Here is a 10,996-nt window from a genome sequence, read left to right as displayed (position 1 = left end):
TAGGTTTATCACAGCAGAGTGTAACTCGTGCAAACAGAGTATAGTAATGTGAAACGTGTGTGTTTCATATGGTAACAAAGTGTGGTTTTTAAAAAGAAGTGTATAGTTTTTACAAGAGTGTTTAATTTTGCAAAGGATCTGTAGTGTTTTGCTAATTGGGTGTGTGGTTGTGCTAATTGTGTGTAGTGTTTTGAAAACACGGGCCCTGTTTTGAAAATCGTGCTTAAGCAATCAAAAAAAACTGTAATAACTCCATCAAGAAATGGCGACACTCACCCCACCCGCCTCACACACACACACAAACAGCTGTCAATCATCTGTTGTGTTACAGTATACAGATGTTACTATACAGCCCGATGCTGTTTAACGTCTACAGATGTTAGCTATGCCCAGGTGATGCTGTGATTGACAGGTCCAGATGTTGTGTGTGTTATCTAACGAGCTATTCTCAAGGAAGCATACACGAGCATACATGCACGCACGCACACACAAACACACACACAAACACACACCTATCTAGCCTGTTTAACACACATACCCACACACACATACCCATAATTAAACAAACCCATAGATATACAGTATGTCCACCCAACCCCCTCTGGACACAAATACACACACACACACACTGCTTGCTTGTTCCCTGGAGAGAAATACCTGAGGCACTGGACCGACCTCTGCGTAAGTGATGTCGTCATGGCAACAGTGAGAAGCGGTAGCTGCTAATGGCATTCTTATCAATCAGAATCTAAATTACTCTCAGTAAAAACAATGTGTTGCTCCTATTGAACCTAGAGTACAGCAGCAGCCATACACAATGAGCCCATCGTCCACCCCTTAGTCCCTCAGATCCATACACATATAGATGTTCTTATAGGAAATCGAATGCACATACACATATACATCAGGGGTAGGGAACTCTGGTTTTTTGTTTAACCGATCTGTTTTTTATTTAACCGATCTGGAAGACCAGGAGTGTTTGAATTTAGGCAATCACTGAACTGATCAATTAGCTTGCTTGGTCAGGTGTGGTGCCTAGTTGGAACAAAATCCTGCGGCACTCCAGGAACAGGGTTGCCTAACTCTGATTTACAGTACATATACACATCCTGTAGGCAACGCACAGCATTATTCATATTCTCAGAGGTGCAGGCCTATACACTTTCACATACAGTACACACACACACAAGCACTGACAGACACACATGCAGTTCAACGGTTTCATATCTATCCATCCAGCTACACACTCAATTACACACACACACACACACACAGCAACAGGCTGCGAGCGACGACGCTCCGCTCACTCTGCTGCGGCGTTCCCGGGAAGCATGGCCACTGGGGCGGAGCAGGAACAGGGGAAATTCCTCACCCAGACCAGCGGGATGCTCTCCCTAGAAGAGTGAAAGGTTTGTTTAGGTTCTATGCAGAATGAAGCGGATTGATTGATGCTCACTCATTACATAGTAGTCCTAGAATGTTATGAGTGAGCTAGTCCAGGGGCCAGATTTTCTAAACATTTATTCTGAATTAACACTCTCTGATATTGTCAAAGTTCTCCCATTGTTGTGGGATCGTTGATATAAGCATGAACTTGGTTATAGGCTAGCCAAGTACCTCAACTCCACAATGATTTCATCCACGGAGTTGAGCACAGATTAGAGGGTTATAAATGAACCTCCGACTCCTTTGAGTTGCTATGCAGTCGATACTTAAAGAATGTAAATTCTTAAACCCTTACCATGTACCTATGTTTGTCATCTGTTGTTGCGTGCCTTTTTTTGTTTGCTGAAATCCATACTTTGTAATAAAACGTTAATCAAATACAACCACTGACTGTTTCCTTGTTGAGATTTACAGTTTTTTTCAATTGTTTAAGCACAATTTTGAAAACAGGGCCCGGTTTGTCAAAACACTACACACAATTAGCACAACCCTACACCAAAGTAGCACAACACTTCAGATCATTTGCAAAATGGAACACTTTTGTCAAAACTATACACAACTTCATAAAAACAATATTTTGTTACCGTACAAAACACACACATTTCATATGACTTCAATCTTTTTGAACCAGTTACACACTGCTGTTGCTAACCTAAAACACTTTTAGCAAGTCTAATTCTCAGTGATTAGAGTACTGTAAATGAAGTACACAGAGAAAGTGCAACTATATAAACACTACACAAGACCAATGCTGCAGACTGAGGAAAATATCATTTATTTCTCTCCATTTACCCAAATATGTCAACATGGAGAACCACAACAAAACCTGTCCCAGTTTTCATGCTACTACAGTAGTGTGCATAACACTGTTAGCTCAGCAAACAACAGACAAACGTAAAATACTGTATCCAGTACAGGTTACAATTACAGTAAATAACAACAACAACAAACATAAAAAATAATCTGAAAGAAACGGACAATATTGTACAGAAAATACTACAGTAAACATACTATACATTATCTCTTCGCCTAGCTGGATCTGTCCAGAGAATTTCATCAACATCACAAGCAATATCCTCATTAGCAAGACAACGTGGGAAGAACCGTCTTGAATGTCGAATCCATCCTTGCACAGCTGCGGTGTCGACTTGGTCACAGGCGTCCTCCATGGCCTGAATGAGGGGTACCTGAGCATGGGGCTGGAGATCGTAAACCTTCCACCGCCATGCAGAGAAAAACTATTCGATAGGGTTTAGAAATGGAGAGTATGGTGGAAGGTATAGTACTGTCAACTGTGGATGGTGTTGAAACCAGTTCTGGACCAAAGCAGAGCGGTGGAATGACACATTGTCCCAGATGACAGTGTATTGCATCTGGTGCATTTCATTACCTGTTGTGACGATGTGGTGCAATCGGTCCAAAAATGCGAGAATGTGAGGTGTGTTGTAAGGGCCCATTTTGGCATGACGGAGGAGAACCCCATGCTGTGAAATGGCAGCGCAAAGGGTGATGTTACCCCCACGTTGCCCTGGGACATTGATTATAGCCCTGTGGCCAATGATATTTCTGCCTCTCCTTCTTGCTTTTGTGAAGTTGAACCCTGCCTCATCAATATATATGAATTCATGCAGGATTTCCTCAGCATCCATCTGCAAAACTCTCTGAAATACAGTGAAAGACAAGATTGTGTAGTCCAGGATAGGTCTAGTATACCTCCACATACTCGTGCCACAGCCGTTTGACCCTCTCTGAATTCCGCTCAAAAGGCACTCGATAAAGTTGTTTCATTTGAACCTGATTTCTTTTCAGGATGCGTGCCAGTGTTGACTGAGAGACCTGATGGACATTATTGAAAATGGCATGGTCACCGATAATGTTGGCTTGTAGTTCTCTGAGCCTGATAGCATTATTGGCCAAAACCATGTTGATAACCTCTCTCTCTTGTTCTTGCGTGAATATGGGCCCCCTTCCTCCTTGTCGTTCCCGACCCTCAATCCTATGTAGAGAATAATACATGTAACTTACTGTACAGTGTCACAGGAAGGGGTATCACAAGTGCTGATATGGTGCATACAATAAGCGGCTGATTACTGTAACTGTAGACAGATCTTATTTTACCTGTTTTCCTGTCGAAAAGTCATTGTTGCACGAATGTCATTTGATAAGTTTGGTCCTCTTCTTCTTTGTGCTTGTTCTCCTCCTGCTTCAGGTCTTCCTCGACCTCTGGCTCGGCCTCTGCCTCTTCCTCTACCTCCTTCTCCTCCTCTGTGTACTCCTCCTCTCACCCTCACTCTTCTTCTGACTCCTTCCATTTTTGGTTGAAGGCAGGTGAACCTACCTGCTGCATTTTTATAGTGCTTAAACCTGATTGGTGTGTCTACAATTTAGCAATCATGTGTTTGTGCACCTGATGGCTGTGTTTAACAGATTGGCTCATAGGTGTGGTAATTTGACAGTCAGTGCTTTGGAATTGCAAGGAAGTGACATCATGATATACTTCTGTGTCTGATGTATACAAGTGTGTTTAGTGTTTTGCAAATCACTGTGTGTAATGTTTTGCAAATAGTGTGAAGCTGACAATGTGCTTACAGTTGTGCAAATCTAGCCTTGTGTTTTGCTCCTTGAGTGTAAGGTTTTGCTAATTGTGGGAAAAGTTTAATTTTAGTGTTTAAGCAATCATAAAAAACTGTAATTGGCACGTGCATTCGCTGTTGCTCTAAGATGGCAACTCAGTGCAAATGCACATGTGCCAATTGAATCTCAACAAGGAAGCAGTCAATGGTTGTATTTGATTAACGTTTTATTACAAAGTATGGATTTTCCTGCTATACTCGGTAGAGGTGTTTTGTGGATTGCTTTCGTGTTGTGAAAATACAGAAGAAAAGAAAAGGAAAATGAAGACAAAGAGGGACAGATGTTACAGACGAAAGAGAGGAACATGTCAGACAGCAAGAAGGCGAGGTAGAGAGATGGAGAGATGGAGAAAGGAACAACAAATCACCTCTCTCCGGCTCCGTAGCGACCCCCCTGTGATTGTGTGTGTGTGTGTGTGTGAGCGCGTCTGTGTGTGTGTATGTGTTTAACTATACTTGTGGGGATCAAGTATAGTTAAAAAGGTTATGGGACTGAATTGTGTGTCCCGTTAAGGTTAGTTATACATTACTCTCTTTGTGTGTGTGTGTGTGTGTGTGTGTGTGTGTGTGTGTGTGTGTGTGTGTGTGTGTGTGTGTGTGTGTGTGTGTGTGTGTGTGTGTGTGTGTGTGTGTGTGTGTGTGTGTGTATATTTGTGTGGGTGTGTGCATGTGTGAATGAGTACGTGTGTGCTAAGATGCAGAGACTCAGTGCAGGTGGTCAGTCTAGTTCAAGTGTTCAGTAGTCTGATAGCTTGTAGATAGAAACTGTCTCTAAGCCTGTTGGTCTCAGACCTCATGCTCCAATACTGTCTGTAACGGTTAGGGAGTGAACAGCTCGTGGCTAGGGTGTGTGGGGTCTTTGATGATGCTGCGGGCCTTCCTCAGGCACCGTTTCGAGTAGATGTCCTGGATGGGTGGGAAAACGGTCCAACTGAAAACGGTCTTCATCACCCGCTGGAGGGCCTTGCAGTCATGGACGGAGCAATTCATTCAGTCGTGGGGCGGCGGGTAACCTACTGGTTAGAGTGTTGGGCCTGTAACCAAAAGGTTGCTGGTTCAAAAACCTGAGCCGACATGGTAAAAAATTGGTAGATGTGCCCTTGAGCAAGGCACTTCACCCTAATTTGCTCCAGGGGTGCCGTACTACTATGGCTGACCCTGTAAAACAATACATTTTACTGCACTTATCTGGTGAATGTGCCAATAAAACATTTTTTAAATCCTGTACCAGGCCGTGATGCAACCAGTCAGGAAGCTCTGTAATAGGAAGTAGAGACGTTGTTGCACCCTCTTGACAAAAGTGTAAAACTGCTGACTATCTCTACTTCAGTCCCGTTGATGTGGATCGGTGCATATTCCCTACTCTGCTTCCTGAAGTCAACAATCAACTCCTTAGTTTTGCTGACTCCCTATAGGCTGACTCTGCATTGTTGGTTATCAGTCCTAAACTTGATGATGGAGTTGGTGTCGGGCAAAGCCATGCAGTCGTGGATGAACAGGGAGTACAGCAGAGGGCTGAGGACACACTCCTGGGGGTCCCCTGTGTTAAGAGTCAGTGTGGAGGAGGTGTTGTTGCCAATCCTCACAATCTGTGGTTTGCCCGTCAGGAAGTCCAGGATTCAATTGCAGAGGGTGGTGTCCAGACCCAGGGCTCTGAGCTTGGTGTCAAGCTTGGAGGGAACAATAGTGTTGAATGCTGAACTGGAGTCAATGAACAGCATTCTCACATAGGTGTTCCTCTTGTCCAGTTGTGTTACAGCCCTGTGAATAGTAATGGAAATGGCATCTTCTGTGGAACTATTGGAGCGGTAGGCAAATTGGAGTGGGAGTGTGTCTACCCCCAAGCCATAAATAGTTAGATTAAAAGACTGTAGTTAACCAATAGCTACCCGGACTATCTGCATTTGCACATTTTGCACTAACTCTTTTGACTCATCACATACGCTGCTGCTACTGTTTATTATCTATCCTGTTGCCTAGTCACTTTATCGCTAACTATATGTACAGTGCCAGTCAAAAGTTTGGACACAAATTCTCATTCAAGGGTTTTTCTTTATTTTTACTATTTTCTACATTGTAGAATAATAGTGAAGACATCAAAACTATGAAATAACACATATGGTATCATGTAGTAACCAAAAAAGTGTTGAACAAATCAAAATCTGTTATATATTTCAGATTCTTCAAATAGCCAACCTTGATGACAGCTTTGCACACTCTTGGCATTCTCTCAACCAGCTTCACCTGGCATGCTTTTCCAACAGTCTTGAAGGAGTTCCCACATGCTGAGCACTTGTTGGCTGCTTTTCCTTCACGCTGCCGTCCGCCTCATCCCAAACCATCTCATTTGGGTTGAGGTCGGGGGATTGTGGAGGCCAAGTCAACTGATGCAGCACTCCATCACTCTTCTTCTCAGTAAAATAGCCCTTACACAGCCTGGAGGTGTGTTGGGCCATTGTCCTGTTGAAAATCAAATGATAGTCCCACTAAGCCCAAACCAAATGGGATGGCGTATCGCTGCAGAATGCTGGTTAAGTGTGCCTTGAATTTAAACAAAAATCACAGACAGTGTCACCAGCAAAGCACACCCACACCATAACACCTCCTCCTCCATAATTTACGGTGGGAACTACACATACGGAGATCATCTGTTCACCCACACCGCGTCTCACAAAGACACGGCGGTTGGAACCAAAAATCTCCAATTTGGACTCCAGACCAAAGGACACATTTCCACCGGTCTAATGTCCATTGATCATGTTTCTTGGCCCAAGCAGGTCTCGTCTTCTTATTGGTGTCCTTTAGTAGTGGATTCTTTGCAGCAATTCGACCATGAAGGCCTGATTCACACAGTCTCCTCTGAACAGTTGATGTTGAGATGTGTCTGTGACTTGAACTCTGTGAAGCATTTATTTGGGCTGCAATATCTGAGGCTGGTAACTCTAATGAACTTATCCTCTGCAGCAGAGGTAACTCTGGATCTTCCATTCCTGTGGCAGTCCTCATGAGAGCCAGTGTCATCATAGCACTTGATGGTTTTTGCGACTGCACTTGTTCTTGACATTTTCCGTATTGACTGACCTTCATGTCTTAAAGTAATGATGGATTGTCGTTTCTCTTTGCTTATTTGAGCAGTTCTTGCCATAATATGGACTTGGTCTTTTACCAAATAGGTTTGTATTCTGTGTTACCCCCCTTCCTTGTCACAACACAACTGATTGGCTCAAATCCATTAAGAAGGAAATAAATTCCACAAATTAACTTTTAAGAAGGCACACCTGTTAATTGAAATGCATTCCAGGTGACTACCTCATGAAGCTGGTTGAGAGAATGCCAAGAGTGTGCAAAGCTGTCATCAAGGCAAAGATGGCTATTTGTAGATTCTGAAATATATATCACAGATTTTGATTTGTTTAACACTTTTTTGGTAACTACATGATTCCATATGTGTTATTTCATAGTTTTGATGTCTTCACAATTTTTCTACAATGTAAGAAATAGTCCAAACTTTTGACTGGTAGTGTACATACCTACCTCACCTCATACCCCTGCACATTTATCATTACTCATTGTGTATTTATTCCTTTTGTTATAATTTTTCTATGATTTTTCTTTTTTTTCTCTCTGTATTGTGGGAAGGGCCTGTAAGTAAGCATTTCACTGTTAGCCTACACCTGTTGTTTACAAAACAAAGTACAACATCATCAACACATTTCCTATTGAAGCCTGTGACTGACGATGTATATTCCACAATGTTGATGGATGAGTCCTGGGTGTTACAGGAGGGGGTCCAGAGCGACCCACTAGGTGTCATCCTCCGACAACCTTAGGCACCTCCTCACTCACAGTCTGGACTGATCATCATCCTATTGGTGTCACCTGTGTCTACCTGTTCACCTGTGTATCCATGCCCTCACTTCCCTGTGTTCAATTGCTCAGTTTTCTCTGCTAGTTTCTCTATGCTCAGCAGTACTAATCAGTGTCTGATCTGAGTGTTCTCCCTGTTTCTTTATTTTTTCAGTCATAGTTACTATTTCGTATTTTGGCTGTCAGCCTGTTTTTGGAGACTTATTTGCTCCACCTTTATTTTATCGTGTTAAGTCCGTTGTTTTGTATCCTGGCTTCGGGACCACCAGTAAAGATCCTTGTGTCTTCATCTCTGCCTACTGTCTATCTTGCACCGTACCTGGGTCACACCTCACACCAACGCTTACACCTGGGTGGATGAATCTTTGAACATATTCCAATCAGTATTCTCAAAACAGTCCTGCAGCATTGAGTCTGCCTCCTCTGTCCAGCGCATCACTATTCTCTGTGTTGGTGGTTCCCTCTTGAGTTGCTGCTGCTATGCGGGGAGTAGGAACAGAGAGAGAGGATCTGATTGGTCAAAGTGGGGGCGGGGGATGACTTTGTATTCTCAAAAAAGTCCTGTAACATTGAGTCTACCTCCTCTGTCCATCGCCTCGCTATTCTCTTTGTTGGTTGTTCCCTCTTGAGTTGCTACTTGTAAGCGGGGAGTAGGAACAAAGAGACATGATCTGATTGGCTGAAGTGTGGGCAGTGGATGGCTTTGTACATGGATGTTTTTGTATAAACATTTTGTGGCACGTTGACTCCTCTCGTGGGGCAGGATACATGTTGGTGATATTTTGGAAAAATGTGTTTTAAACGATGTTTGGTTAAAATCACCTGCGACAATAAAGACTGCTTCCGGATGACAGGATTCTTGCTTGCTAATGTTCTTGTACAGTTAGCTGAGTGAGGCCTCCTCCCCCTCCCTCCTCCCTCTCTGTGGATGACTTCGTCAACCATTTTGAAAAGAAGGTTGACGACATCCAATCCTCATTTACTAAGTCAAATGACACCGCTGGTCCTGCTCACACTGCCCTACCCTATGCTTTGACTTCTTTCTCCCCTCTCTCTCCAGATGAAATCTTGCAACTTTTGACGGCTTCCGCCCAACAACCTGCCCGCTTGACCCCATCCCCTCCTCTCTTCTCCAGACCATTTCCGGAGACCTTCTCCCGTACCTCACCACGCTCATCAACTCATCCTTGACCGCTGGCCATGTCCCTTCCATCTTCAAGAGAGCGAGAGTTGCACCCCTCCTCAAAAAACCTACACTCGATCCGTCCGATGTCAACAACTACAGACTAGTATCCCTTCTTTCTTTTCTCGCCAAAACTCTTGAGCATTCCGTCTCTAGCCAACTCTCCTGCTATCTCTCTCAGAATGACCTTCTTGATCCAAACCAGTCAGGTTTCAAGACTGGTCATTCAAGTGAGACTGCTCTTCTCTGTGTCACGGAGGCTCTCCGCACTGCTAAAGCTAACTCTCTCTCTTCTGCTCTTATCCTTCCAGACCTTTCCGCTGCCTTTGATACTGTGAACCATCAGATCCTCCTCTCCACCCTCTCCGAGTTGGACATCTCCGGCGCTGCTCACTCTTGGATTGCGTCCTACCTGACAGGTCGCTCCTACCAGGTGGCGTGGCGAGAATCTATCTCCGCACCACGTGCTCTCACCACTGGTGTCCCCCAGGGCTCAGTTCTAGCCCCTCTCCTATTCTCTCTATACACCAAGTAACTTGGCTCTGTCATATCCTCACATGGTCTCTCCTATAATTGCTACGCAGACGACACACAATTCATTTTCTCCTTTCCCCCTTCTGATAACCAGGTGGCGAATCGCATCTCTGCATGTCTGGCAGACATATCAGTGTGGATGTCGGATCACCACCTCAAGCTGAACCTCGGGAAGACGAAGCTGCTCTTCCTCTCGGGGAAGGACTGCCCGCTCCATGATCTCGCCATCACGGTTGACAACTCCATTGTGTCCTCCTCCCAGAGTGCAAAGAACCTTGGCGTGACCCTGGACAATACCCTGCACCCTGTCGTTCTCCGCTAACATCAAAGCGGTGACCCGATCCTGCAGGTTCATGCTCTACAACATTCGCAGAGTACGACCCTACCTTACACAGAAAGCAGCACAGGTCCTAATCCAGGCACTTGTCATCTCCAGTCTGGATTACTGCAACTCGCTGTTGGCTGGGCTCCCTGCCTGTGCCATTAAACCCCTACAACTAATCCAGAACACTGCAGCCCGTCTGGTGTTCAACCTTCCCAAGTTCTCTAGTCACCCCGCTCCTCCGCACACTCCACTGGCTTCCAGTTGAGGCTCGCATCTACTACAAGACCATGGTGCTTGCCTACGGAGCTGTGAGGGGAACGGCACCTCCTTACCTTCAGGCTCTGATCAGACCCTACACCCAAACGAGGGCACTACATTCATCCACCTCTGGCCTGCTAGCTCCCCTACCTCTACGAAAGCACAGTTCCCGCTCAGCCCAGTCAAAGCTATTTGCTGCTCTGGCACCCCAATGGTGGAACAAGCTCCCCCACGACGCCAGGACAGCGGAGTCACTGACCACCTTCCGGAGACACTTGAAACCCTACCTCTTTAAGGAATACCTGGAATAGTATAAAGTAATCCTTCTTCCCCCACCCCCCATATAAAAAAAAGTGGTTGTCCAACTGGCTATCATCAGTTGAATGCACCAATTTGTAAGTCGCTCTGGATAAAAGCGTCTGCTAAATGATGTAAATGTATTTGCTTGTGGCAGTATGTCCAGTACACAGCTGTGATAATAACACACGTGAAATTCCTCAGCATATAGTGGCGTCAGAAACTCCAGGTCAGGTGGAAAGGAGCTCAAGACTTTTTCAACTTCGGTACACCGGGAATTGTGGATGAGGAAGCAAACACCTCCCCATACTCTTTCCAGAAGCCGCTGCTAGATCTATAAGGAACATGGAAAAGCCGTCTGGTTAAATATAGCAGAGTCAAATGTATTGTCCAAAAGCCATGTCTCAGTAAAAACAAAGACACAGCATTCCCTGATGTTCCTCTGCGATTGAA

Source organism: Coregonus clupeaformis, unplaced genomic scaffold (genome assembly GCF_020615455.1).
Source record: "Coregonus clupeaformis isolate EN_2021a unplaced genomic scaffold, ASM2061545v1 scaf0023, whole genome shotgun sequence".
Taxonomy (NCBI): domain Eukaryota; kingdom Metazoa; phylum Chordata; class Actinopteri; order Salmoniformes; family Salmonidae; genus Coregonus; species Coregonus clupeaformis.
This window is presented reverse-complemented; position numbering follows the sequence as displayed.